General features: G+C 40.0%; 1 protein-coding gene across 2 annotated transcripts in view; it reads right to left on the reverse strand.

Moving 5' to 3' along the window:
* The window catches only part of LOC124805020 (glutathione S-transferase D7-like), an 87,026-nt gene that overhangs the window by 56,621 nt on the left and 15,760 nt on the right, over positions 1-14,645 (reverse strand). Inside the window, exon 1 of one of the 2 annotated variants that reach the window (XM_047265428.1) lies at positions 10,335-10,484. The exons of the other annotated variant lie outside the window; for it this stretch is intronic. The gene's annotated coding sequence lies outside the window, so the exon portion shown is untranslated. Of the gene's footprint in view, positions 1-10,334; positions 10,485-14,645 lie in introns of those variants that run through there. 2 annotated transcript variants of the gene reach the window in all.

The raw sequence follows: 14,645 nt of genomic DNA on the forward strand, positions 1-14,645 counted from the left end.
TGCAGCACTTAATTTTCCCTTGACCAAAAAAAGCGGATGTTGTAAAGGCGTGAGTCAACAGAATATATTCACTGTCAAACTTGTAAGATGCAGTGGAAAACCACTTGTCTTCTGCATTTCCTCTTCCCGGCTTTAAGAAAAATAAGTTTTCAATGCCTTGCCCCAAACCGGTCATGAGCACAAGCAGGTCAACATCTTCTCCTACAATGACAACACTTCCAAAATCTTTGGTTCTTGAAATGACAGATGTTACAATCATAACGTCAGCATCTTCTTGTGCCTGGTGCACTTCAACGCTACACTCCAGAAATTCCTTTTTAAGAAGTGTGATCAATCTTGTTTCGTTCGTTGTACAAGAACTTGTCCTGAGGGACTTGGTTCACCATCTCTGATTCAACCACAACGTCAACCGAAGAATGTTTTTTGGACCTACGAATCCTCTCAGCACTCTTTGTGCTACATTTGTCTCCCTCATATGGATACCCATCAAATACAATAGCAAATTGAGATACAAGTTGACGTTGCAGGTAAGAAACATAGCTTTGGGGTATTGACTTGAAGCAAACATTTCGAGTCCAAGTCACTTTGTGGATAAGGTACCCTCGATCAAAATTTCGTTTAGCATATGGCAGCCTTAACTGCTTGGTTAAAAAGTCATCAGAATTCCCTTTTGCACATAAGAAGCATTTCTCTTTGAACTTGAACTGACCTTTTTCCTGCGACCGACGTAGCACGCCTGCTGGTTCCTGAGGATGTCGAAGGCTAGCTGCTATCATTCTCTCATTAATGTACTTCTTGTAGCATGCAGTTTAACGCTGATAACAGATTAGATACGTGCATTAGTGTATCGTTTAGTCTTGCCGTTGAAGGTTTGACTTTTCTTTGCGTTTTTTTTCGGAAAACACGAAAAGATCGTAACTTCGCGAAGTCGCGCTTAGGCTTAAATTTTGTAAACGTGTTTGTTTCTTGTTTCACGGTAATTTAACTAGTTTCTCGGTAACAAATAAGTAAACTACCGTAAATAGCGTATAACTTCATTGTTTTAAAACAGATTTCAGAAAAACAGCGTAACTTTATACCAGGAATTTGCTTATATACATTTGTTTATAGGCCTAATTCTCGTAACGTTTTTGGAGAATCAAACTTAAAGTATCTCGTTTAACTGTCCTTTTTTCATTCCATCGAGTGAAATATATAATAAATAGCGTATACCTTCATTGTTTTAATACAGATCTCAGAAAAACAGCGGAATTTTAAATCAGAAACTTGCTTATATACATTTGTGAATAGGCTTAATTCTTATAACGCCTTTTTTTTTACTTTCGTTAATTTAATTGATTTATTCTAGCTAAAGTATTATTTTTGCCATGAGCGAGAAGTGCCTGACTTGCCGTAGAATTGTTAGTTCCGGGGTTTGGTGTGATGGATGCAGTAGTTTTTTTCACTGGGGGGGGGGGGGGGGGGGACTGCAGTGGCGTGGGTGTCGGGGAAGTGGATCAGGCTCATCAGTGGTTATGTAGGGTTTGCAGCAGAGATAGGAAGATAGTGGAACAGGAGGGAAAAATTGCTGCCCTTCAGGCTGAGCTAGATCAGGCTAGGGAAGATCTGGACAGGTTAAGGAGGGAGAAGGGCAAAGAGAGGTGGGAAGTGGCAACAGGTAACAGAAGGAACAGGCCTAGAACTAAGTCTGACAGTTTTGCGGTGAATGTCAAAAATAAGTTTGACCTGTTGCTTCAGTTAGAAACTGATGAGCCTCAAGCAGAGGTCGGTGTAGACAGGACACAACAAACTTTCAATAGGAAATTGAAAAAGAATGTAGGAAAGTCATCGAAAAGGAAGAAAGTTTTGTTGTTAGGCAGTTCTCATGCCAGAGGTGTAGGCCAACTTCTGCAGGAAGAATTAGGACCAGAATACCAGGTCACAAATTTTTTCAAACCAAGTGCTAGTCTGGATCAGGTGACAGAGGATTTAAGTTCACTCTGTAAAGGATTTACCAGGGAAGACACCGTGGATATCGTGGGAGGGCCAGGGAGCAGCATCGACAGAGATCCTGGGTACAGTATAGAGTGTGACCTGGTAAAGATTGCGTCGGCATCGAGACACACCAATGTTGAATTTGTATCTGTCCTGAGACGCCATGACCAGCCTCATTTGAACTCTTCTGTTGGGAGAGTTAATTTGGAGTTGGAATGGCTGCTTGGGTCAGGTGCGGGGGCTCATATTGGTGTGGTTCCTGTTGATTCACTCAGTAGGTGGGACTATACCAGGCACCGTCTACATCTCAACAGGAAAGGGAAGGGAAGGGGAAACTGGCTGGGGTAATAGTAGGAAATTTAAGGGGGGGAGGCACTGCCACGAATGGTAAAATACCAGTGGTTACAGGTGTTGGAGCAGCACCTTTTTTAGGATAGGTAAGACAGAAAGATGTCAAGTTCTACGAGAGGTCAGGATTGAAAGAAATCTTCAGTTTAGGAAAGAAATTAAACAGCACAATTCTAGCACATTGGATCACCAATCACAGCCGTCAATTATAAATTTTCACCAATCACCAGAAATTTTATCTCCACCAAGTTGTATCTCACTCCTAGGTAATTGCATTGATGAATTAAAGTCACCCAACCCAGTTGACATAATCTGCCTCTCTGAACACCATGTGACCACTGGTATAGGAACTAGGCCTAAGCACAATGAGAAACTCAGACAGGAGAGTACAGCAAATGTTAGAATAAGGAAAGGTTCTCATAAAAGTATAATTAAAAGTAATGTAAGTATATTTCATCAAAATATTGGGAGTTTAAAGAATAAAACAGATGAGCTTCTGGTTTGTTTAGAAAATTTAGAAGTTGAGGATGAAATAGATATACTATGCCTGTCTGAGCATCACATTGTTACTGATATGGATAAGGTAAATGTAAGTGGATATAAGCTCTCTGCACATGTAATGAGAGAAAATATGGAGAAAGGAGGAGTTGCCATATATGTCAAAAGTTATCATTGTGCAAAAAGTATAGAAACAAAAAAGTTTTGTGTAGAGAAACATATAGAAGCATGTGCCTGTGAGCTTAAATTAAATAAAGGCATATTTATAATTGTAACTGTATATAGGTCCCCATCAGGAAATTTTCATCTATTTCTGAAAAATTTGGACTCCTTGTTGTGCTATCTGTCAGACAGGGGGAAGCAAATTATTATTTGTGGGGACTTCAATGTAGATTCTCTGATAGAGGGTAATAGGGAAAATGACCTTGAAGTATTACTCGGTTCTTTCAATTTGACCCCTGTTATTGATTTTCCTACTTGGGTGGTAAAGGATAGCAGCTCACTGATAGATAACTTCTTTATAGACCAAGATAAGTTTAACCAGATAAATGCTCAGCCTGTTGAGAATGGTCTTTCTGATCATGGTGCGCAGCTAGTTACAATATATGACATAGCTCCATTCAGCAATACTAAACAGTCCTCCAAAGTAGTACATTCAGTCAACGATTTAACAATTGCAAATTTCAGGGAAAGCCCACAGCAGTTAGACTGGGATGAGGTGTACCATGAACCTGATGCCAATTTAAAATATAATTTATTTCATGATATTTTTGTAAATGCATTTGAAAACTGCTTCCCCAAGAAAATAGTTAAATATACTCACAAGAAACCTTGTAACAAACCATGGCTTACTAAGGGTATAAAAATATCTTGTAACTGGAAAAGGGAAATGTATCTGACAGCAAGAAAGAGTAGTGGCCCAGAAACTATCAAACATTATAAAAACTACTGTGTTATATAAAGGAAAGTTATTAAAAAATCCAGAAGTATGTGTATCATGTCTGAAACCAGCAACTCTGATAATAAAATTAAAACAATTTGGAATATTATTAAAAGAGAAACAGGTCAACCAAGAGCACAGGAAGACAGTATTACCATCAAATTGAATGAAAACTTTACGAACAAAAAATCAGAAGTTGAAAGTATTTTTAATAATCATTTTCTAAATGTTGTGGATATAGTAGGATCCAGGTGTTCATTAGAAGATGCTAGGCTGTTAATGGAAGAGACCATACCTATGCAATTTGATACAATTGAAATCTCACCCACTTCTCCCTCTGAAATTAGGAAAATAATAAACTTGCTTAAAAGCAAAAACTCACATGGAATTGATGGCATTTCCAGCAAAATACTAAAAGCTTGTTCTCAACAGATAAGTAAGATTCTCAGCCACCTGTGTAATAGCTCTCTGGAACAGAGCATTTTCCCTGATAGACTGAAATATGCTATTGTTATACCTTTGCATAAAAATGGGGATAGATCTGATGTCAACAATTACCATCCAATCTCCCTTCTAACAGCTTTCTCCAAAATTTTTGAGAAAGTAATGTATTCAAGAGTAGCTTCACATATCTGTAAAAATGAAGTACTAACAAAATGTCAGTTTGGTTCCCAGAAAGGTTTTTCAACAGAAAATCCCATATATGCCTTCACCAATCAAATTTTGAATGATCTGAATAACCGAACACCACCCATTGGGATTTTTTGTGATCTCTCAAAGGCTTTTGATTGTGTAAATCATGAAATTCTGCTAGACAAGCTCAAATATTGTGGCATGAGTGGGACAGTGCACAAATGGTTCAATTCGTACCTAACTGGACGAGTGCAGAAAGTTGAAATAAGCAGTTCTCATAACATGCAAAGATCAGCACATTCCTCAAACTGGGGAACTATCAAGAATGGGGTTCCACAAGGGTCAGTCTTGGGTCCTTTGTTGTTCTTAATATATATCAATGACTTGCCATTCTACATTCATGAAGAGGCAAAGTTAGTTCTCTTTGCTGATGATAGAAGTATAGTAATCACACCTGACAAACAAGAATTAACTGATGAAATAGTCAATACTGTCTTTCAGAAAATTACTAAGTGGTTCCTTGTAAACGGACTCTCACTGAATTTTGATAAGACACAATACATACAGTTCCGTACAGTGAATGATATGATGCCAATAATAAATATAGACCTTAATCACAAGCATATAGCTAAGGTAGAATATTCAAAATTTTTAGGTGTGTCCATCGATGAGCGATTAAATTGGAAGAAACACATTGATGATCTGCTGAAACGTTTGAGTTCAGCTACTTATGCAATAAGGGTCATTGCAAATTTTGGTGATAAACATCTTAGTAAATTAGCTTACTACGCCTATTTTCGCTCATTGCTTTTATATGGTATCATATTTTGGGGTAATTCATCACTGAGGAATAAAGTATTTATTGCAGAAAAGCATGTAATTAGAATAATAGCTGGAGTCCACCCAAGATCATCCTGCAGGGATATTCACAGTAGCTTCTCAGTATATATACTCTCTTATCAAATTTGTTCTTAACAACCAAACCCAATTCAAAAGTAATAGCAGTGTGCATAACTACAATACTAGGAGAAAGGATGATCTTCACTATTCAAGATTAAATCTAACTTTGGCACAGAAAGGGGTGAATTATACTGCCACTAAAGTCTTTGGTCACTTACCAAATAGTATCAAAAGTCTGACAGATAACCAACAAGTATTTAAGAAGAAATTAAAAGAATTTCTGAATGACAACTCCTTTTACTCCATAGAGGAATTTTTAGATATAAATTAAGGAAAAAAAATTAAAAAACACAAAAAATAAAAAAATTGTTATATTAACTTAAGTATGTTGTTAAATTAACTTAATTAAGTCATGTATTGGAAAATTTGACTCATTCCACATCATTACGAAATATCGTATTCATGATCCATGGAACTAGTATTAATCTAATCTAATCTAATCACTTCACTGAGCGTTTCCAAACAACCGGTGTGAGCAGACTCCCTGCGTTTAGCACTACAATCGATAAGTGTGTTCAGTCCTTTCTTTTTCACATTGCATCCACCACTCACCACAGTTTTTTCGCAAATGAAACACAAATTCATGTCAGACATACTCATTTTCAGCACCACAACATATACTGAATGGAAGCGACTCCAAACTGTAGGACCCTTATTGTTGTGTGCTAATAGCTGTCAGCGAGCTGTGAACAATCACTGGAGATAATTGCTTTCCGCCCGCCAAAGAATAAATACGTTTTTGTCCGCTAAAGAACATTTCCTACATACTTTTTCGTATAACTGATCATTAACGTCAATCAACTGTAGAAAACGTACGGCACCTGCATGCAATCGTATTACATATTGTAACACAAATAAACTTCACGCATTCCGACGTGAATGTGTTCGTAGTTACTGAATATGAAGCTGTTTGTCCTGGCACTGCAGCAGAGAGATGGTAAATTCCAATGAATAACATGATGAGTAATACGTTTATACCACACAAATAGAAACTGAAATAACAGTGTTCAAAAATTATGTAATTTCCCATTTTGCTCGAAATTTGAAAAATTGGTATTTTTTGACGCGCTGTAGCGCCTTAGATATTGGGAGTAGAAAAAAATGGTAAAAATCAAATTTGTAGAGAATTTTGTGCTCTTTAAAAAATAAAATAGACGTCAAAGCGATAGGAGCAAATGAAACTGAGATATTTTGAAAAAACTGAAAAACGTCCGAAATTTTCGAAGTTTTTTGACTGCAGAAAGTTTTCACAAGAGAAACTTTGTTGGCAAAACTTGGTTTCCTAACCTTTCCAACAATATGTACGAGTTAAAAAAATAAAATCTTCTACTCCACCTTTTGTAAGGTACAGGCTTTTTTTCTGACAGTTTTACTGGACTACTAAGCAACAATCCATGTCTGATAGTCTGTTCAGATAGCAACACCTTTCGAGACACTCTGTTATCTGTTGTGCAACAGATGTCGTAACTCTTCTTTACTATTAGTTCATATCGTGCGGTCGATAAACCAGATAACGAATGCACTCAAAAATTCCCTCCACAGTACGGCGACATTACACGTTTTCTGTTCGACAACAATTTGACATTATGCATTTTCTCTTCGACAACAGTATATGAGCTCTAGTCTGGGTTGACAAGTGTTCGGATTTTTACGGAACTGTTCGGTATTTCACCCCTGTGTTCGATAGCAAAGTATGAGCGGTACGGAATTTTTTGAATTCCATTCACTTCGCGAATTCTTTTACTGATTTGCAAGATCAAGTCAATAATTGAGTGTCGATATGATAAAAGCAGAATTAGCAATTCGTTGTAATTTGACGGTTACAACATGCAACGACTTTTACCACAAAATTAAAGGTTACAAAAATTTGTTGAAAGCTGTAAATAGCTCTAGTAAATATAGGTCAGGAAATCTTTTCGCCAGGCAATGTTTGGTAATTTTCTCAATTTATTCCGGCAACCCTAGCACTAGTAACTTTCGTCATTAATACAATATAGGTGCGTTGTCTCCAACGACGTCATTTTTCGATTCCTGTCACACGAAGAGCGTAATTGTCCACAAATATGTCAAGGATTGTAATTTGGGTAAGTACCTAAAGACAATGACGGAAAGAAAAAGCGCAACACCAAGGAGCTGTGCGAGATAAACAAACGTTGGTAGGCGTGTTTCTACATCTAACAGGTGCTGCCTATTCTACTCTTTTGCCAGTAACATGACTGGCGCTAGTAGCGGCACTGTGAGGATGCAAATCACGTTTGCTTTAAATACACGCTGTAACGCCCGTGAGCATTAGTTACCTCTGAGATTGGATTGGTTGGCTGGCTGGTTAATTTGGGGTAGGCGACCATACAGCGAGGTCACCGTTCCCATAGGGTTAGGGAAGGATGGGGAAGAAAGTCGGCCGTGCCCTTTCGAAGGAACCATCACTGTAAATCAAACCCATGCCATGTCTAGTACGCAACAAAAGCTAAGAATTGTCTTACTTGTGTCTGTAAGATTAAATCAGCAATTACCCTCTACCTAACTTGGGTCTCCGTCACGGTAGCTCTGCAACAGACAAAATTCAAACCATAGCTATTGAAAATTTATACGCATTGACATGCCCTTTTGATTAACACATTCGGACGTTGCTTCCCGCGAAACCCCTTGCAGGTTCATTGACGTTAAGTAACGTGTAAGGCAAAATGTGTCTTCTAGTTCTACAGCTACATCTATACCCGCAGTGCATGGCGGAGGATGCATCGCACCGAGATTAGCAAGATTATCTCTCCTCTTCCCTGTTACATTCGCATATTGAGCGAGGGAAAATGACTGTCTATATGTCTCTGTACATGCCCTCATCTCTCTTAACTTCTCATAATCTCTAAGCAAGACTCGCGATGGTGGCAGCAACATCTGTATCGTATTTGTGAAAATGCTTTTATTGTTGAATATGTTCTACATAACACGATTCAACATAATGGATACAATGCTTATACGTGGGCTGGAACTTAAATAGTGGCAACTATTTATTCACAACCGATACAAAGAGTTATATGTTTGCACCTGTTACTGTCCTTCAAAGTAGTCACCAGCGTTATGAAGAACCCGTTGCCAGCGATGTGGAAGGCGTACTACACCGTTATCAGAGCCTGTTCTGTTGATGGTGCGAATGGAGCGGTCTATTGCCTGTTGAATCTATGAAACAGTTCTGAAGCGAATGTGACGAAGTGGTTCCTTCATCTTCGGAATCAAATCAAAGTCACAAGGACTGAAGTCCGGGAAGTATGGTGGACGGTGCAGTACTTCCCAGTCCCATCGACCGAACAGAGCAGCCACAGCTTGCGCTGTATGCGCCCGCGCGTTGTCGTACAAGTGTCGCCGCTTCTTTCGCAAAGCTGGTCGCAGGTGATGCTCCAAAAACGGACAGTAATACCGTGCATTGACGGTCTGCCGTGGAGGAACGTAACGCGTTAGGATAACACCATCACAGTCGTACACGAAAATAACTTCAGACCGCTACATTCGTGTCGTCGACAAAACAGGCTCTGCTAACGGTATACTACGCCTTCCACATTGCTGACAACGGGTTCTACTCAACGCTGGTGACTACTTTGAAGGACAGTAACAGGTGCAAACATATAACTCTTTGTATCGGTTGTGAATAAACAGTTGCCACTATTTAAGTTCCAATCCTCGTACAATCCTCAAACTGTTTAATCCATACTTCCAACAAGCCCGTTGCATTTTGGCCGCTGAGCGTCAGGCGTATCTTACAGCTTCTGAGTCGCTTTAAGACTCACAGTGGCCGGCCGGAGCGGCCGTGCGGTTCTAGGCGCTACAGTCTGGAACCGAGCGACGGCTACGGTCGCAGGTTCGAATCCTGCCTCGGGCATGGATGTGTGTGATGTCCTTAGGTTAGTTAGGTTTAAGTAATTCTAAGTTCTAGGCGACTGATGACCTCAGAAGTTAAGTCGCATAGTGCTCAGAGCCGTTTGAACCATTTGAACTCACAGTGACGGTGTCTTGTAAATGCTGTACGAGAGAGAGAAGTCGTGACTTTACACGTAGAGCGTTGTAGGCTTTCAGTAGGGCTCGACTTTATTATGATTTGCGACCCTATTCGATGGTAACAGGCACGTGCAAATATTATAAAATTTTGTTCTACAGCGAACTAGAGTTAGTATGTTTGTTACCCCTTGACGCTGAAACGGTTGGTGAGATTTGGGTGAACTTTGAAATGGAGGTAGCCAATATCCTGAATTAACACATAGTCTACCTACCTTTTATTCCGAAAAAAAAAATCGCTGTTCTCGTGGGATGGTCATCGTGAATACTGTTCCCGTCGGATCGGTAACGTGATTAAAAGTCATCCATGAAAGCTACCTTTCAAATGAATGCTCTAAGTTCAGCGTAGAGATTAGTATTTTCCCTTAAATAAAGAGTGAGTTGTGAGCGATACATATTCTGTCAGCTCACATCGTCTCAAAATTTGGTGATTTTTTTATGTCGCGCGGTTTGCTGGGCCGCATGTGGCCTCAAGTACCTCCATGCGATAATTTTTGTCGTGCTGAATACGCGTGGAAAGTGATTTTAGGCATTAACTTTTCTTTATAAACAATTGTTTAACCGCAGGTAACACCGCGGGACGCAGCAGGTTTACAGTATAATCTTGTTGATATGCGGAACCACATCTTCCAAATATTTCGTGAAAGAGAACATTGTCTGTTGTAGGCTGTATATTTATATTGTTTATTTGCTAATTAATAGTATGCCCTGTATCGAATACAAACCAAAAAGCAGTAAAATATGTAGAAGATTAGTAAACAGTGAAACTCCAGGACGAAGATTCCGTCTTTTCACTCCAGGCCTACCTCATACCATGCGCGAAGCGTAACTCAGAGAACAGCAAAGAGAATAAATGATTTAAATATGCATCCTACAACAGACAATGAAATTTTTTCCAGTTACATTATAAAGAACGAACACACTGTTAACTTACGTTCCAAGTTGTTCGCAGCTGAAGGGACACTTCGTGCAGCTGCGTGCGCTGCCGTTTGTCTAGAAGGCAGTCAGACAGAGATTGGAGCACTGCAGACACGCCTAGGCCGCTGGCATGTGCTGCTATCGCCGCTGACATGTGTTGCTATCGCCGCTGATTTGTGGACTGTTATATAGCGAGATCCTAAATTGAGAAACGCTGTCTCACGCCGGGGTGATAAAAAGAATCAGACGACGCGGAGTTTGTACAGTGATTCGGCACAAAAACTAATGGGAGTAACTGAAGCTGTTGCGAGACGTTTGAGTACGTGACATGCCAATGCACCGATTCTTCTTTTTTTCGGGAGGGGCGGCGGGGGGGGGGGGGGTGGAGGCAGGATGGGGGAAGGGATTTTATCTTCTCGCTTTGTCTGTACGATGTCTGGTTGCTGTTTACACGACTCAACTTCACAACTCGCACTTCAAGCCACGAGCAGTGTGGGGCAGTGTAGCGTGCGTGAAACTTGCATACCGTTTGACATTTCGTGTGACATTGTGACAGTCATTTAGCATCAGTCTCACGTAATGACCATACAAAATTCAACTCATATTTGAACTGAATGTCTACGGCAAAGTAGTCACCAATCGGCTGTAAAAAATAACGCAGTAAATCCTCTGTGAAGATCGAATCTGTTTATGGACAGTATGCTCCTGCTCGGATAACGTGCTTACTCTTAAACAATAAATGGAGAAATACGGAGAATTCAACGGAAAGACTGACGTTGCCTCCGTAGCTATTTTTCGTAAATTTTCAACACTATTGAAAACAGAATTCTTATGGCAATGCTTTGAAAGTAGCTGGATTCTCTTCAGCATCTCATACGACTAGCACAAATCACTGTCCGAGAATCCAGACAAGCGAGGCGAATAATTCATGGTTGTACTTTGTCACCTTCGTTATTTTACATGTATTTGGATAAATTGTCTTTAGTCTTCTGACTAGTTTGGTGTGGCCCGCCACGAATTGCTCTCCTGTGCCAACCTCTTCATCTCAAAGTAGCACTTGCACCTTACGTTCCGAATTATCTGCTACATGTATTCCTATCTCAGTCTTATTCTACAGTTTTTGCCCTCTGTAGCTCCCTCTAGTACCATAGAAGTCATTCCCTGGTGTCTTAACAGATGTCCTATCGTCCTGTCCCTTCTCCTTGTCAGTGTTTTCCGCATATTCCTTTCCTCTCCGATTCTGCGCAGAACCATTTTTCCTCAAATTAAGGCCTACATTTGATACTAGTACACTTCTCTTGGGCAGGATGCCCTTTCAGTAGGTGCCAGTCTGCTTTTGATGTCTTCCTTGCTCCGTCCGTCACTGGTTCTCTTGCTACCTAGGTAGCAGAATTCCTTAACTTCATCGAATTCGTGACCACCAATAGTTATAAGTTTCTCGCTGTGCTCATTTCTGCTACTTCTCATTACTTTCGTGTTTCTTCGATTTTCAATCCATATTCTGTCCTCATTACACTGTCCATTCCGTTCAGCAGATCTTCTTCACTTTCAAAAAAAAAAAAAAAAAAAAAAAAAAAGTTCAAATGGCTCTGAGCACTATGGGACTTAACATCTGTGGTCATCAGTCCCCTAGAACTTAGAATTACTTAAACCTAACTAACCTACTAACCTAAGGACATCACACACATCCATGCCCGAGGCAGGATTCGAACCTGCGACCGGAGCGGTCACGCGGTTCCAGACTGAAGCGCCAGAACCGCACGGCCACACCGGCCGGCTCTTCACTTTCACTCAGGATAGCAATGTCATCAGCGAATCTTATCATTGATATCCTTTCACCTTTCATTGTAATTCCACTCCTTAACCTTTCTAGATACGAGAGTACAAATACTGTCTTCACATAGGTATTTTTTTTAACTGAAGACAATTACTGGGTTGGTGCATAACGTCGCAGCCTCTTTCCATAAGTTTAAAAAGCACGACATGCACACATAACAGAAACTTTAGCCATCAATAATACATTATCATTCACTATATACATCTCCCCAAAGCTGGGGTAAGGTTTTCGATTCCAGGACTATAGAAGTCACGTGGTTTTGTGGCGAAAAACTCGTCGATCCTTGTTTGGAGCGCATTTTCATCCGGAAAGGAAGTTCTTTGAAGATTGTTTGATAGAGAGCGGAAAAGGTGAAAATCCGAGAGCGCAACATCAGGTGAATAGGGTCTGTGCGGAATTACTTCCGTACCCAACTCCTGTATAGTACTAAACATGCAGGAAACGGGCGGGCATTATCATGGAATAGCATCACTTCACGTAGTCCTCTTGGTCTTTGTTCTTGGACTGCGTCTGTAAGACGTCTCAGTTGTTGACAGTAAGCGTTACCAGTGATTGTTACACCTCGGGGAAGCAATTCGTAACACACGACACCTTCGTTGTTCCACCAGGTGCATAACATTAACTTTTGTGGATGCGCGCAGGTCTTTGTACGGTGAGTTGCTGCTTTGTTTGGGCCCAACCATTCCTTTATTTCATTTACGTTAGCATGAAGACACCACTTCTTGTCCCCAGTAATGACACAAGATAGGAATGGCCGATGTTGTTCACGAGCCAGTTGATGACGAACAAGCTGAGACGCGCATATGGCCACCAGCTGGATTTTGTGATTTTGGCCCAGAGCATGCGGAACGCACACGTCCGATTTTTGAACCTTCCCCAATGCATGCAAATATCGCATGATGGTGGGATTATCACAATTCACCAGATCAGCCAGTTTTCGAGTACACTGCTGTGGATCACTGCGGATTAACGCGTTTAAACGATTTCATCAAACCCCGAAGGTCTTCCTGAATGTGGGGAGTCACTAAGGTCAAAACGATCCTTCTTAAAACAAGAAAACCATTTTTTGCCGTGCTCTGTGCACTGGCATTATCGCCATACAGTATGCAAATGTTTCTGGCTGCCTCCGCTGCTGTCAGCCCTCTACTGAACTCAAACAGATGAATATGTCGGAAATGTGTCGATTTCTCCACTTGATACTCTATATTTTAGCGTCCACGGCTCCACTCTCTAGCTCCGTATGATAATACTGAATCTCGGACAGCAACAGTGAACTACAAATAACAAGCGACAATCGATAAATAAACCCATAGCAACAGGAATACAACATGGAAAAGAAAAAAAAAAAACAATACAATATATAAAATCTTTTACAAGAACTGTTATTTGTCGACCATGACCTGGTGCAATTTAGCGAGAAGCACTGATAATGCGCTGTTGATGATTTTCTACATGTTACTCTTGATAGCCGACTGTGGCTATTTGAAGATGCTTTGGTTGTACACTACTGGCCATTAAACTTGATACACCACGAAGATGACGTGCTACGGACGCGAAATTTAACCGACAGGAAGAAGATGCTGTGATATGCAAATGATTAGCTTTTTCAGAGCATTCACACATGCTTGGCGCCGGTGGCGACACCTACAACGTGCTGACATGGTGGTCTACCAGTTTTTAAACAAAAATTCGTCTATAAAATAGAAAGAATTGCAAAGAACAAAGTATTTTAGGTTACAATTAAAACTTGCGACACTACCTTCCAGATATTTTATGTTATTGGACAAATGATCAAAAATTTTCGTTGATGAATACTGAACTCCTTTTTGACAGGTTTTATAACGCATAATAAAAATATTTTTTCTTGTAGTGTTGTAGGTATGGACACTTACTCTTCTCAAATTGTAATTGATCATTTATGACGATTACATATAATATTCAACCTTCTTTCATGATTCTTAAACATATATTTATGAAAGAAGGTTGTATACCTGGAAGAAGCTTGGAGACACTGGTAGGTTTCAGATAGATTATATAATGATAAGACAGAGATTTAGGAACCATGTTTTAAACTGTAAGACATTTCCAAGGGCAGATGTGGACTCTGACCACAATTTATTGGTTATGAACTGTAGATTAAACCTGAAGAAACTTCAGAACGTAATAATTTAAGAAGATGGGACTAGAATAAAATGAAAGAACCGGAGGCTGTAGAGAGTTTCAGAGAGTGCATCAGGGAACGATTAACAAGAACAAGGGAAAGAAATACAATAGAAGAAGAATGTATAGCTTTGAGAGATGAAATAGTGAAGACAGCACAGGATCAAGAGGGTAAAAAGACGAGAGCTAGTAAAAATCCTTGGGTAACAGAAGAAATACTGAATTTAATTGATGAACGGACGAAATATAAAAATGCAGTAAATGAAGCAGCCGAAAAGGAATACAAAGGTCTCAAAGGCTAGAGCGACAGAAAGTGCAAAACGGCTAAGC

The sequence above is a fragment of the Schistocerca piceifrons genome, chromosome 7 (assembly GCF_021461385.2).
Source record: "Schistocerca piceifrons isolate TAMUIC-IGC-003096 chromosome 7, iqSchPice1.1, whole genome shotgun sequence".
Lineage (NCBI taxonomy): Eukaryota > Metazoa > Arthropoda > Insecta > Orthoptera > Acrididae > Schistocerca > Schistocerca piceifrons.